The sequence below is a fragment of the Heterocephalus glaber genome, unplaced genomic scaffold (genome assembly GCF_053883595.1).
Source record: "Heterocephalus glaber isolate CG9 unplaced genomic scaffold, H.glaber_assembly_v1.0 deba00000281, whole genome shotgun sequence".
NCBI lineage: Eukaryota > Metazoa > Chordata > Mammalia > Rodentia > Bathyergidae > Heterocephalus > Heterocephalus glaber.
The window spans coordinates 14,123,992-14,139,912 of NW_028258139.1; the positions used below are offsets into that span (position 1 = coordinate 14,123,992).

Genomic DNA, 15,921 nt, shown 5'->3' on the forward strand with positions numbered 1-15,921 from the left:
AGTCTTGCCACTTTCTGAAGCTGTTCAGGAAGTCCTCTTCTGTAAGTGTCTATACTGGGTGTGAGAGAAAAAAAGTGGTTACTGCTGCCGCCAAGTGCAATAGAGTGAAAAGGCAGGCTTATAAAATACTATGGCATGTCTTTATCCATCTTAGTCACCATATTTGGCACCATGAGACTTCTGGCTCATCTTCAAAGTCAAAATGACTATAAAATATATTTTGGATTTATTCAGGACACTTGTACAGTGTCTACTGCATGCACATGGCTTTTGTGTTACATGAAAAAACTTAAGTTACCTGGGGTAAGTTGGGAACCATTTCTATACATTTAGGCAGGAAATGTCTGTGTGTCATTACGCATCATCTCAGTGACTCTAGGCATTATCCTGTGGTGGAATTAACTTAGGTAGAGAAGCCTATGAACCTTCCACCCCTTACCCACAATGTCCCCTGACCTGGGTGTGCCGGTTCACCCAGCCTTATATGCCAAAGAGTCCATATTTTCTGGAAATCTTCATTAACTGTTGGTGTTGCCATTCCATAGATTGGCTTCGGTTATGAGTGTTGAAGGGCAGGCGATGCCACTGCCTTTCCCAGATTGATGTGTGAGGCTGAACATTTAAAAGTGTATGCCCTGGCCATTCATGTTCCTTCTTGTGTGACTCACTGTTAGCTTCTGTCCACTCACTTTCACACACAGTCTGGCTGACTGCTTCTACCCGCACTGTCCTTGCCAATCCTTGGTCACCCATAGGCACCCCACACATCTATTCCTGGCTGATGGCTCATAGTTTTCTTTTGTGAAGTTTTATTGTATATTTTAATTTTAATATAGTCTAAATGACTCCTTTGAAGGCCAAGAGCTTTTTAGATCTGTCTGTTTGATTAATCTTTTCTTATCTGAAATATATGAAGATATGATCTAACACTATCTTCTTAATGCTTTGTTCTTCATGTGTGGAGATTCACTGCACCTAGGGGTTATGTGTGTGTGCAGTGGGAAGGAAGGATCAGATGTTATTACTTATGAGGAATTGGTCCTCACAGCTCCTTCTAAAAGGTAGCTAAAGTGCTCTTCAGGCACCAAATTCTCCTTAAACCCTCCCAATCCCCCACAGGCAAATGGACCTGTCCGCAGGCTGCCTCCTGCCTGCTGGTTAATTTTTCATCTGAATACCCAGGACACAACTGGCTGCTGTCATCCAAGTGCTGGCTTAAGACAGGCCGAGCCCATCTCCACTGTACTTCTTGACTGTCCTGGTCTCTACGTCCCTTCCTCATCCCTATCCAGTTTGCTGATATTTGTAGAAGAGCCCTATTGTACCAGAATTACCTCTGGTGGTCTTGAGTCTTCCTGTGTGTAGACGTGGAACCCATGATCTTCCCTGGTGGTGTACTGTACCTGGTCTCTCCATTTCCTGCCCCTGTGGGCTGGCAATATCTGAACACCAGGGTGAGAACCAGGGTTGAGGATGGCAGCTTTGCAGCCCTTGACCTCCCACTGACTGCTGACCACAGAAGTAGCAAGTGTGTGAGGAACACAGTAGGGGTGTGTGAAATGGTTACTGGCCTGGGTCATTCAGGCACAGGGGGCAATTTGGAATTTTGAAGGTGACTTCATTTACTCTAATCACTTGAAATCTGCCATGGTGGGAGTATTCATACCACAGAAATGTGCAAAGGCAATAAAGCTGCACTTTTCTCCCCAGGAGAGTGGGTTTTTAATTCATTTTAATAGGATGTACCTTTTATTATAAAATTAATACATGTTCCCTATATAAAGCTCAATCAAAGCATAGGTGCAGAGCACTAATCTCCAGGGGTAGCTGTTGTTAGCAGTTTGGTGTATGTGGTTCTGTGCTTCTTTTTAAGAGCCATTTCACTACAGTATGATTGAGGTACTAAAAGCTGGGCATATTTAATATATTCAACTTGATGGTTTGCAGATACACAGCTGTGAAACCATTTCCACAATCTATGCCAAAACATATTTATCACATCCTAAATCTTTCTCTCTTCTGCTCCTCCTCCTCCTTTTTCCTTCTCTTCCTCCTTCTTTCTTCTCTTCCTCCTACTCTTCTTCCTCTTCCTCCTCTTCCTCTCCTTCCTTCACCTCCATTTCCCTTCCACTTTTCCCTCTTCCTTCTCCTCCTCCTCCCCATTTCCTCTCTTTTTCTCCTTCTCCCCCTTCTTCCTCTTCTTCTGCTGCTGTGGCTGCTTCTCCTCCTCCTCCTCCTCCTCCTCCTCCTCCTTCTCCTCCTCTTCTCCTCCTTTTCCTTTTTCTTCTTATAAGAACACTCAATAATATCCACCCTCTTAGTAAATTTTAAGTGTCCATCATAGTGTTGTCAAATGTGTGCTCTGTGCCACACAGATGACCTCTATGATTCTGTAAACTTGCACCACTGAGACTTGGTTTTCTTTGAACAACATTTCTCTTCTCCCCTCCCCACTCTGTTCCTAAGAGTTTGACTATTTCAGAGTCATCATGTAAGTGAGATCATGTAGGATGCATCTTTCTTTACCTAGTTTATTTCACTTTGTATAATATTCTCCAGGTCCATCCAAGTTGAAGCAAATGAAAAGGTTCATCCTTTTATGGCTTACAGTATTCTATGGCCATCCATCAGTCTATGAACACATAGAAGGATTCTGTAACCTCATTATTGTGACTAGTGCTGCAGTGAACATGGGAATGGGGATATGTCTTCTAGATATTGATTGCATTTACTTTGGCTACGCTAAGAGTGGGATCACTGGGTCATATGGGAGTTCCATTTTTAATTTTTGAGGAACCTTCATACTGTTCTCCAGGATGGCTGCACAAACTTACACTTCCACCAACAGTGCACAAGAGTTCCCTCATCGCCACATCCTTTCCACTATTTGTTATTTTTTGCCTTTTGGTGATAGCCACCCTAAGAAGTCTGGGGTAGAATCTCAGTGTGGGTTCAGTTGCTGTTCCCTGATGATTTGTAGTGTTGAGAATCTTCATGGACCTGTGAGCCAATTTTCTGTCTTATTTAGAGATATGCCCATCTAGGTGCTATGCTTTATATCTAGTTGTTCCCCCAGGGCCTCATGCACTCATAGGTGGGGCTTTTCAGGGGTGGCTAGATCTAAAGTGTCTGAATATGGACTAAAGGGGTGTGATGCATAAATTTTTCCACGATTTGCCCAGCATAGTCTTGGCTGTGGATAATCGGAAGGCCTAACATGGGTGTGGGTGGCACCACCCAAAGGACTTGTAGCCTAGATGGAATAAAAGGGGAAGGTTTGCTGCTGCTGCTTGCTGCTCACTGCCTTCTGCCTGCCATGCCATGAACTGTTTCTCCTCTACCATGCCATCCTGCCTTGGAGTCAGCTGACTATGGGCTGAAACCTCTACAAACTGTGAGCTGAAATAGACCTTTCTTCCTTTAACTTGTTGGTGTTTGATATTTTGTCTCAGAAATGAGAAAAGTAACTAAGACACAGTTTTTTGCTCACTTTTCCATTAGGTTATTTGCTATTGACTTGTAGAAGTTCCTTATATATATTTGGATACTAACACTTTATCAGACATATGGTTTACAAATATTTTCTCCTAATCTATAGGTTGCACTTTTTCTTGTTGATTGTTCCCTTGCTGTGCAGAAGCCTTTTGGGCTGATGTTGTTCCACTTGTCATTCTTCTTTTTGTTGTCTGTGTTTTGGGCTCACAGCCAAAAAATCATGGCCCAGATCCACATCCAGAAGCTTTTTTATATGAAAGGGGCCATTAGATAATACTATTGTTTAATGCCTAGTATCTTTTACCTAATCAAGATGCTCCATTTCCCCACTAACATGCAGTGCAGAGAGGGAAAGAAGTCCAGGGGACATGGAACACATGGTGTACAATGGGAAAGCACTTGTCACTTAACTAGAAATGCAAGAGTGATTCCTACACACCAGACTCTGTGCACATGATAGAATAGACTCATTTTAACCAGATACTTTTCAATATGTTATGGTGAAATTTGATTTTGGCCACATTATATTTGGTAATTTCTTCTTGAACAAACTGGCCAGATTACATTCTCTGTGGCTTCCTTATCTGTAGAAGAGATAATGGTAGGATGCAACTTCATTGGCAAAGTACTTATGGGGTAGCACACAGCTGGCATTCTGTATACGCTGCTTTCCTCATTTGCCCAAGCATTGTCTTGGCCTCTTTCATGCAGCTTCATCCTAGGCTCCTGTGCCAAAGGAGTTACAGCTTCTACTCCATGTCAGAGGTGCACTTGCAACCTTCCATCCAACCCAGACCTCTCTGTGTCTTGCAATACCATAGGGAAATCAGGGATCCAGGGGACTTCAACAGATCATGCATACAGCATTGACTGTGAGCCTGACTCTGGGCTGGGGGTTGGTTAGTGACAGGATTGTAGGAGGAGATGGAGAGAGGAAGGCTGCAGAAGATTATGAGATCTATAGGGAGAGCTCCCCTCCTGCATCCCAATATGAGCCAGGGGTGTGGATCAACTTGGGCCATGGCCTGGCACTGGGACAGCAGACATTTATTGTCTCACAACCCCAAAGGCTGGAGTTCAAGATCAAGGTGCGGGCAGGGTTGGTTCCTCTTACGGTCTCTCCTTGGTGAGTAGATGGGAGTCTTCTCCCTGCATACTTACTGGATCACTCCTGGAGGCCAAGCAGCTCTATGGCTCCCCCTCCTGGAAGGTCAGCGCACCTCCGCTTGTGGGTAACTCAGCAGGCTTCCCCACCACTTCCTCCTCTTCCCCTCCTTCTTCTTTTTAAACATTTAAAATAAGTTTATAAGCTGTCTTTAAAATGACTCTTTTATTATAACAGTATTATACATTCATAATTAAAGTAACAAATCAAAAATAAAAAAGAAATCTAAGAACAAACTGTTAAACTCAGGTGTTTTTTATTACCATTTGATGTTCTGAGCATAGATATTTTTTGAAGTTGTTATATTTAAAATTTGTTTTCTATTTTTCTCGCTGATGGTTATATCATAAGAAAATTTTTATTTATACTATTTTCATGAATATCACTCTAACAACAAATATTCCAGAATAAATATACTTAACCATTTCCTCGGTTGAGCAAATAGATTATTTCTACATCATCTCTGGTACAAATATTGTCTCCATAATCATCATCACATATTCACCTAAAGGGCTTTTTTTTTTCAGGACAGATTTCTATAAATAGAATTAATGAGCATAGTGCTGTACTACACATTTTAAAGTCTTTCTTTGTCTTTGCATGCTTTTATTTCACTATAATTATTCTTTACTTTTTATTATGGTAAAAGACACATAATATATAAAACTTGTCACCTTAAATAATTTTAAGTGTATGATTTAGCGACATTCAGTACATTCACTTTGCTGGATAGCCACTCCCACTACCATTTCCAGGACTTTCCATCTTCCCAGACAGAAGCTCTGTTTGCATTGGATGCTGACTTCCCACTTCCCTGGCCCCGTCTTATTGTAAAGTTCAAGTTCCTTCATCTCCCTTCCCTCCATCTGATGCTCAGGATCCCAAAGCACACAGACAGGCAAGGAGGTGTGGCTCACAGGGACAGGTGTGCTCTGCTAAAGAGGTGCCTTCCAGCATGGCTGGTAGCAAGAAAGCCAGAGCTGGGGCTGCAAGGGCTGTCCTGCAAAGCATCAGATGGCAGGCTGCCAAGACCAGATTAAAGGAGTGGGAAGCTCCTTGAGCTCAGGGACATTTGGGTCCCAAGGGAGAGGGGTGGCCATGAGGGTGGAGAAACCATCAGGGACCAGGTCTTGCAGGGCCTGGACAGCAATCCAGAGTATGAACTTTGCTCTGAGGCACCGGGGAGTCATGGGTGGTCCTTGGCCAGAGGCAAGGCTGTTATTATCTGCCTTTGGAGGAACTTAAGTCTGAGTGGAGTGTGGGCAGATGGGCTGGGGCTGTGATACCATGGGGAGCATGGTAGGGTGAAAGGAGTAGTATGGGTCAGGCAGGGAATGACAGAGGCAGGGTCTGGGCAGTGGAAGAGCTGGGTCTGTTGGAGCTGGTGGCTTCTGTGAGGCCCATGGCTTATTGTGAAGGGGAAGGAGGAGGATTTCAATACCAGGAGGCAGGAATGAGCCATTGTTACTAGACCTTACGCCAGGGGTGACAGGACTCAGAATCCAGGTTAAGGGTGACAGCTGGTGGTACCACAAGGAAAAGAACAGCGCCCACAGGAACATCATGGTGTGTGTGTGTGGGGGGGTTGGGCTGTGCTGTCCAGTAGCCTCTGACTCTATGTACAACGTCCAGTGCTGGGAGTTGGCTCCCTTCACATGCCCACCTGTCAGCATGGCCACAGGGCTCCCTTAATCACCACTTCATTGCTAGCAGGGCCCAAACACACTCTACCCACAGGCCCACAGAGGAGGCTGGGGTGGCTGATCCCACATCCCTGTTGTTCATGAGCTCAGGTCACCCAGAGAGGCAGTGTCAGCCTGAGCCCAGCCAGCACTAGAGGGGTTGATGCAGGCAGCAAGGGAGCAAAGCCAGGAAGGAATGTCCCCTGATGCACAGAGGCTGTAGAAGGAATGCAGATTTGGGCACTCCATGTACAGGTCTTATGTTGGCTCTCTATTGGTGCATGGCAAGCTCCTATGGCAGTAGGCACCATTTTTCACAGTCTTGCCACTGGATGTACAAGTTCAGGGCCTGTTAGGGACAATTCTAACAGGCTACTCTATGGTTGACAAATGCGGTCTTCCTCTGGGTTCTCATAGGGCAAAAAGTCCCAACCTGATGACCTAATTTATCTCATGACCTAATCACCTCCCAAGAGTCCCTCCTAACACCATCACACTGGGACCAATGCTGAGGACACCACCATTCATTCAGGGGTCCAGCATGGGGTGGCTGGGTTTTGTGGTCACAGGATGCAAAGTGGGGAGCTGGGGGACTGTCCTCACATAGAGGCTCAATGGGAAAACTCACTCCCCAAACTTGCTTAGGGGGCTAGTAAAAGCCACTTTGCTCTGATTGTGGGACCAATGGCTGCAGCTTCCTGCTGCCATTAACTGGAGGCCACTCACAGTTCCTCACCATGTGAATGGGTCTCCACCTGGCCACACTTCAGATCAGCAAGCAGAGTGCCTAAGAGGGAGCCTGCTACCAAGGAGGCATCTCACTTGACGTGATGGGATCGTGGGTGATGTCATCCACTGTGCTGTGTGCTATTGGTCATAATGGAAACTCATGACACAAGATGATGGGGTAAGGGATTCACCCTCTATGCTATATTCTGTTGGCCAAAGCAAATGGATTCAGCTTCAGGGAAAATGAAATCAGCTTATGTTTTGCTATTACTCCCACTAAGTACAACTAACAACCCTGGGGATCATATGTAAAGCAAACCTAAGGACTCTGGGAAGGGTGAAGGAAGAAGGCAGATGGTGGGGCCTCAGGACTGGAGGAAGAGTATGGTGGTAGGCTCCCTGGGTTGTCCCTCTTCCTCAGATGCCCCTGACTTGGAGTTGCAGAGTTGGCAGCTGGAAGCACTAACAGGCTCAGACAGAACAAGTGCAGCAGAAGCCTGCTGTCTTTGGCCCAATGAGCAAGGAAATGGCAGTGTTGCAGGGCAGAACACTAGATAATGATTGTCCTGCTTCAGCCACATACCAAAGAAAAACTGTGGCCCTACCCTGCACCTTATCAGGAAAGGTTGAGTGGGGAGCCTGGATCTCAACTTCAGGGATGCTATGACAAGGCTTCCAACACCTTTACCCAGTAGTGTCAGAGGTGGATAAATAAGGAGATGGACTCTGAGCCTCAGTGTCTGTTAGAGCCCCTCCTACAGTGCCAAGATTGGGCTTCCACCCCCACAATAGTAACATGGAATTTCCCACTCTCCTCACTGGTCTGATGTGTAGTGTCTGAGGAGAGTCAGGATGACCACCATCATCCAGCATTAACTATTCTGTCCTCACTATGGGAACAGGTGAGCCTTTCTGAGAGGCTGGATTTCTCTTCCCTTCCCAGCAGCAACAGGAACCCTGCCTCTTAAATGTCAACAAAAAGTTGACTTTAAATATTATGTATATATATCAAAAATAAAGCAGATGGAATATGATATATCATGCAATCACTGATTAAAAGAAAGCAGACTGGCCATATGACTATCAGATAAATCAAACTTCCTAGCAAAGAAATTTACCAAGGATAGGGAGGGTCATTACAGTATAATAAAAGGGCCAATTCATGAAGAAGACATAGCAATGTTAAATGTATATGAAGCAAACAACAGAGTTACAAAATATATAAAAAGTTGTAGAGTTGGAAGGAGAAACCAACAAATTCAATCATAGTTGGAGACTCCAACACTCTTCTCCAAAAATGGTATAATAATTAGACATAAGATCAGTAAGGATAAAGAACTCACTAACACCATCAACCAGCAGGATTTAATTACTTTATGGAGCACTCTGCCAAACAACTGAACTCACATTCTGTTTAAGTGCCCATAAACATATATTTAGGTAGACCATATCCTGTGCTATATAACGAACCTTAACAAATTAAAAGAATCAAATTCATACAAAAAATATTCTCTGCCTACAATGGAATTAAACTAGAAATTATAACTGAAAGATAACAGGGAAATCTCCAAACTCTTGGAAACTAAACCACACACTTTTAGAAAATGCATTTTGTCAGAGGAAGTCTCAACAAAAATTTTTTTTAAAGTGAAAGTAAATGAAAACATAACATATTGGAACTTGTGAAACACAGCTAAAGCAGCACTAGAAGGGATATTTATAGCACTGACCACACACAGCAGAAAAGATTTTAAATTAATAATCTAAACTTCCAGCTCAGAAACAGAGAAAAAGAACAGCAAAATAAACAAAACAAGCAAAGCAAGAAAACAATAAATATCAGAACAAAAAAATGAAATTGAAAACAAAAACAATAGATAAAATTGATGAAACAAAGAGCTTGTTCTTTGAAAAAACCAATAAAATTGACAAAACTCAAAATAGTGACAAAGAAAAATGAGAGAAGACACAAATTTTCAATATCAGAAATGAAACGAGATGCCATGCAGTCATCAAAATGTTAATAAAGGAATGCTAGGAATAACTCAACCCACATACACTTACAATTTAGATGAAATGGACCAATTCCTTGGAAATACAAACTACCACAACTCATCCAATTTAAAGTAAATAATTTTAATAGTACCATTTTTAATAGGGAAATTGAATTCATAATTGAAAAATACCCCCAAAAGAAATATAACATACATATGGCTTCACTGGAAAATTATACCAAATGTTTAATATGGGATCAATATCAATATCACACAGTGTCTTCTAGAATATAGTGCAGGAGGGAATACTTACTAATTCATTTTATGAAGCAAGAATTACCAAAACCACAAATATAGTACAAAAAAGAAAATTACAAACCAATATTCCTAGTAAATACAGATTAAAAATTCCTTAAAATATAAACAAGCCAAATTCAATAATATATAAAAAGAATTGTAAACCATAATCTAGAGAGTTTTATTGCATAGATGCAAGGCTGGTTCAATATTTAAAAATCAAGCAATGTAGTCACTACATGAACATGCTAAGAAAGAAAAACCAAATTATATCATTGGAGACAGAAAAGCCATTTGACAAAATTCAATATTTATTCATAAAAAATTCTCAAGTTAATGGTAAAACCATCCAGGTAATAGTAAAAAATGGAATATTGTTTGCACCTATGGTTGGGAACAAAGTAAGAATGTATGCTCTTGTATATTTTATTCAATATAGTGCTAGGAATTTTAACCAGTGCAATAAATCAAGAAAAGTAAAAAAAGCCATATAAATTAGAATAGAAGAACTAAAACGACCCTATTTGCAGATGACATAATTGCTATATATAAAATTTGAGAAAATCTACAAAAAATTCCTAGATAGAACTAATGAGTTCAGAAAGGTTCAGGACACAACATCAATTGCATTTCTATACACTAGCTGTAAACATGTAGACACAGATTTAAAACACAATACCATTTACAATCACTTAAATATCTGTTTTATCTTAGATGAGAAACCCAAAATATAAATAAATAGCAAAATAAAGATAGGTAATAGGAAGTAGAGAGATAGATCTTTTTTCCAATGGGAAAGGGATCAAGAGATGGAGGGAGAGAGGAGGGAGGGAAGGGGAGGGGAATGGGACGAAAAAAGATATGAGATGTGTTATGTACATGTACCAACTTGTCACAAGGAATGTAATCATTATGTACTGCTTTTACACTAATAAAAATTAAAACTGTAATATGTGTATGTATAAAACTTAGGGATAAATAAAATATATCAGGTTTGTAGGCTGGAAACAGCACAATGATGATGGAAAGGAAAACAAAAGAAAATCTAAATAAAGAGACATACCATGTCCATGGATTGGAAGACAACATAGTTAAGCAGTTAATTACTGCTCACCAATTATACAGATTTAACACAACTCATGTTAAAAACTCAGTAAGTTTTAAAAGCTATATAGTTACGATAATTCTAAAGTTTATGTGTAAAGACAAAGGAACTGCCATAGCTACAGCAATTTTGAAAAAGGAGAACAAAGTGGAGTCTGCTCAACTTCAAGACAGTAATAGGTACAGTAATCAAGACTGGTGGAGTTGGCAGAGAGAGAGACATGGACCAACAGAACACAATGGAGAACTCAGGCATAGACTTATACAAATATGCTCAACTGATTTGAGGCAAAGGTATAAAAACAGTTCAATGGGAGAAGGATAATTTTTTCAGCAAATGGTGCTGAAGTGAGTGCATATCCATATCCATAGACAAAAATGTACACTTCACCCAAAACGTCATGCCTTAAACAAAAATTAAGTTGACATGGATCATGGATATAAACATAAAACATAAAACTATACAATTTTTAGGAAAAAGCAGGAGAAAAATCTTCAGATCTTTGACTAAGCAGAGTTCCTCCACCTGACTCTGGGAACACAATCTACAAAGGGATAATATTGATGAATTAAGAGTTCATTGAATTGAAAACCTTGCTTTTTCAAATATCCCATTGAAAGGATGAAGTCAAAGTGCTCAGCAGGAGAAGAGTTTTGAAAATGGGATTGTCCAACAACAGATCTGTTTCTAGACTATAGAAATAGCTCAAACCAAACAGTAACAAACAGAGTACCAACACAGTATGGAGATGTTTCCTGGAATGAGATATACAGATGGCAAATAAACACATAAAAAGCTGTTCAACATGATTACCCATTATGGAAATGCACATCAAAACCACAACGAGGTGCCACTATGCACCTATTGAAATGACTAACATAAAAACCAGAGAATACAGGGACACCAGCTTGCTCATATGATCCTGGAGGGGATATGAAATGATGCAGACACTTTGGAAAAGGGTTTGGCAGTTTCTTTAAAAACAAAACTTTCAACTACCACACCACCCACCAGTCACACTCCTGGGCATTTGTCCCGGAGAAAAGACAACTCCCGTTCACACACAAACCTGCCCATGAATGTTTATAGCAGCTTTATCTGTAAGAGCCCAAACCTGGAAGCAGCCCAAATGCCTGCAGTGGTGAGTGGTCAGACCTTGGCACCCAGAGGGGTGCCAGTCACACACACACACACACACACACACACACACACACACACACACGATGGGTCTTAAGGGAGCTACACTGAGGTCCTGGTTAACTCCTTTGGTGCAACCTTCTGGAAATGACAGAATTACAGAAATGAAGAAAATAGATTGGCAGTTCCTGGGGTAAGGAGGGGTGGTACAGAAGAGAATTCAGTGAGGCTGAGACAGGACACGTGAAAGTCTGGGTGGGGCCGGAGTGTTCTGCATCTTGACTGTCCTGTGTGAGCCATGCTATGACAGTACAGGACAATTTTATAAGAAGGCATCACTGGGACAACCTGGGTACAGGGCACATGGGATTGCTCCATATTCTCTCTCCCAGTTGCATGTGGATCTACAGTTAGCTTAAAATAAAAATTTCATTCAAAAAAAATTTTAGGCAAGCCAAGTCACAGGCTCTGACACCAGAGGAGAGGGGATTATACAGGAAGGTATGGGATCCATGGGCCACCCTGGAGTCTGCCTATTAAGACAGGGTGTCAACAAGTGAGAAGGAGTTTAGTGGGGCCCTCAGATGTGGAAACCAACAACAGCAGGAGCCTAGTGAGAGGTTGGGGTCCTGATTAGGTACCTTTTGGGTGTATATGACCTGTCAGGTCTACAAAGAGGGGACATGGCCAGCACAAGTGGGCAGGCTTCTGAGGTGGTGCCCACCAGAATAGGAACAGCAAGCACATGGCCATGTGAGCTGGCTATTGTGTGGCTGCAGCTGGCAGCACCTTGCTGTGGTGTCTGTGAACACAGGGTTCCCACATATACACTCAAAGAGATGACTGATTTGTGGGAGAGGAGGGATAGCAAGCAGGCTAAGCAAGGGATGGGGTAGCCCTGAGCCAGGAACTGCAAGTAGGGCCTCACCAGCTTCCAACTCTTTGGGTTCTTCTGTTGGACTCAGATCCATTTGTGACTGCTTTATCGGTCCCCTGTGTTTGTCACCTGGGGCTGTGGTAGCTGGGTGGCTTGAAACAACATAAGTTTATCATTTCACAGTTCTGGAGGTCAGATGTCCAAAGATAAGGTGCTGTAGGGCTATGTTCCTTCTGTAGGCTCTCAGGGTAGAATGGGGATCTCCTCAGCCTCTGGTTTCTGGTGGCTCCAGGTGTTCCTTGCCTGTGGCTACATCACTCCACTCTCTTCTCCACTGTTATATGGCCAATTCCCTCTGTCTCTGTGACTTCCCTCTTCCCATAAGGACCCCAGCCATTGGATTTAGGACATACTGTAATCCCTGGGTTGCTTCCCCTTGATCACATCTGTGAGAACCTTATTTCTAAATAAAGCCCATTTGAATTTCCAGGGGAAATGGACCTGAATGTTTTGGGGGAAGCTCTTTTATCCTCCATACCCCTCTCCCTCCAGCTCTGAGCCTTGTCCTGCCCCTCACACAGGGTGGACACCCTTGATCCCCCAGCGAGCACATGCTCCAGTGCGGCCATGAGGAGCCACAACACTATGTGCCTGATCGGCCAGCTCACTGGCATGCATTGACCTCCCTCGAGAACTCTTTGTGTCTGGAGCACGTGGGAGACTATAGATCACAGAGCAGACCCATTGGCATCCCCATAAAGGAAGGTAAGGGCTGGAGAAAAGCACAGTGTGGACTCCAAATAAGGGATTTTTTTAAATAAAACGAAAAACCTTCATAAACCTTGATAACGATGCTCCTTTTTGCTGCCTTCCTGTGCACTTGACTGGTGCAAGCTGAGGGAAGAGGAAGAGTGCACCCTGCTCATGCCAGGTGGGTCTCTGTGCACCGGGGGCCCCTTCCCACTCTTCTCCATAAAACTGTAAATAGAGGTGACAGCGCAGTGGACATCCTTACCTGCAGGGAAGTCACTTCCCAAGAGACCTCACAGGGGTTAGGGTGGGCACATTGTGTATGTGCTGTTGGGCATGGGTGGCTCTATCAAAGGGCTTCCTGTGCCTGGAATGGGGCTGTCTTTACTATCAGCCTTACAGTCAATTCCTGTCTTCATCACTGTTGTCTTGAGTGGCCTGGTGCATGCCTGGTGCTTGTACTGCCCAGGCTCATGGCATTTGGCTAGAGGCTGGGGATTAGGGGCAGAAAGAGGGAAAAAGGGAGCATCTGGAGTGACCACTGCCTCAGTGGTCCCCAAGATCATGGGGGAGGGGTGAGACCTGTGCATGTTGACCCTGACCAGCTCTGGAGCCAGAGCTACTGTGCACCCAATCAAAGTCTGACAATGGGCAGTGGACTTTGAACTTGACTGCAGTCTCATGTTCACGCCTGTTAGGCCCAGCCCTCTCCAGCACCCTTATGAGGAGAGCAGAAGCTTTGTTCCTGCCCGCTTTTACCCCTGCTCTTCTTCCCTCCTCTGGCCTTGCCCTTGGATCTTAGAGCCAAAGCCCTGAATGCTATTGGGCTTTGGGTCAGAACCTGGAGCATCCATTCTGGACCCAGCTTAGCCTAGTGGTGTGGAAGCTGCAGGCAAGAAGAACAGCTGTAACAGGGACAGTGTACCCAGAAGCGAGATTCCTCCTTGGCCTTTGCCCTGCTCATTGAGCTGCCTGGTGAGGTAAAGATTTGGGATAGAGCTTGGGAGGGAGGGCTGGTGGGTGCAGAGATGGCCACCCACCTACATTTTTAGGGGAGCTGCAGTTGGCTTAGGGTGAAGAGCTAGTTCCTTTCCCCGGGGAGATCTCTTTGGAGACACTGGCAGCCTTGGGAAATCAGGCAGACAGTGCTTAGGTCCTTCTAGTGGCTCCTTGGGGCTTGCAAGGACCAGCTGCCAGACACTGGGCTGCCCAGCACTGGGAATGGGCCACGTGTGAAGGGTGATTTTCCATCCACTCTCCTGCCATCCCAGGGGTGAGAGAAGCTTTGTGTGTGGGTTCCCCAAACCCCAGGTCTGTGTGTTCCCTGTGAGGGTTAAGAACACCTGGTTCCCAGCCAGCCTGGACTTGTGAAAGGAAAGCTTGTTTCCTGAGACGTGAAGGGACATTTCATTTGTTTGGCAAAGTGACTTGAGACATTTTGATGGGACACGTCTCAGCTGAGTGAGGCAGAATTAAATGGCATTTTTGCCTCCGAGTTGGGCGGCAGCTTTCTCCGTGTTTTGTGACACTCCTAGTAATTGCTTGTGTTCTACCAGCACCCCCTCCTCTGCAGCCACCAAAGCCAGAGCTGCTGCAGACAAACCACATGTCACTACTTGTGAAGAGGACCTCTGGCCCTGGTGGCAGGTTAATGGCCAGGCGGGCCTTCATGTGCTGAGTGCCACATTCAGATGCACCAGGCCCCAGCAATTATTGCCACAGAGGGGACTTTTAAGGGCCAGAGCTGGCACCAGTGCAGCCTAATCGATAGTTGTTAACTGATGTGTATGGGGTGAGGGGTATTCAGTGTCTGGGTCCAGAGCAAGGACATCAAGCCCTGCCAGGCTGTGCTGCTACCACATTAATCATGCCCTGTCCAGTGGAAGCCATAGTGTCCCATCAGCCCTCACCCATCACTACTGGTGTGTGTGCTTCCAGACCAGGCCATTCTCTGGCCAGCCCTCTCTGCCTTGTCCTGCCTACCTTTCAGGATTCACCCACTGTGCAGCCTGTGAACAGACATAGCCTGTGGACTATGGAGTCACCGCCTAGGGCTCTGCCAGCCACTTCCTCATCTCTTATGGCATCTCTGCTCACAGGTCTGGTTCTGCCTGGAGGGGGGAAAAGGCCAAGGCAGGGGCTGTCTTGGGGCCATTGTGCCCCCAGGAACATGTACTCCTGGTAAAGCTGATCAGAACCCTTGCCTGGGAACAAGATTTGGATATGGAAAAAGAAACCTGGTGCCATGTGGAAATGTCTAGGCCAGGGGCTGTCTTGTCTCCTGTTTGTGCAAAGGACCTGCACAGATAGCAACTGACCCATGAAGACCAGGGATAAGGGGATGGAGAGGCAGAGGGAAAGGGCCTCGGTTGTGCATGCTGTGTTCCCTTGGGAAGGGCTGCAGGAGTATGTGGTCACAGCTCACCATCCTCTGTGGGAGCTAGCACATCACACTGGCTTCTCTGAGCCTCTATTTCCCCAAGTATAAATGGGGTCAAGGACAAGACCTGTCCTGGTGCTCTGGCAGGACAGAAGGCGACACAGGGTGACAGGGCACCATCAGTGCTCACTGGGCAGTGTCCTGTGCAAGTGCACAGACTAAGAGGGCAGAAAACTTGAAGAAAGTGGCAGTGGGGTTTATATGTATTGAAATCAGAGTGGCAGATGTACAGAGACCCCTGGATCTGGGC

The 15,921-nt window shown here is 44.4% G+C and overlaps 1 long non-coding RNA gene across 12 annotated transcripts in view; it reads left to right on the plus strand.

Moving 5' to 3' along the window:
- Nucleotides 1-15,921, plus strand: part of LOC110347314 (uncharacterized) — a 376,012-nt gene that overhangs the window by 287,768 nt on the left and 72,323 nt on the right. For 11 of the 12 annotated variants that reach the window (XR_015441094.1, XR_015441090.1, XR_015441098.1 and 8 more), the window contains one exon: nucleotides 1-15,921. This exon is cut by the window's left edge and continues 32,987 nt beyond it; it is cut by the window's right edge. The exons of the other annotated variant lie outside the window; for it this stretch is intronic. This is a non-coding gene — a long non-coding RNA (uncharacterized LOC110347314). 12 annotated transcript variants of the gene reach the window in all.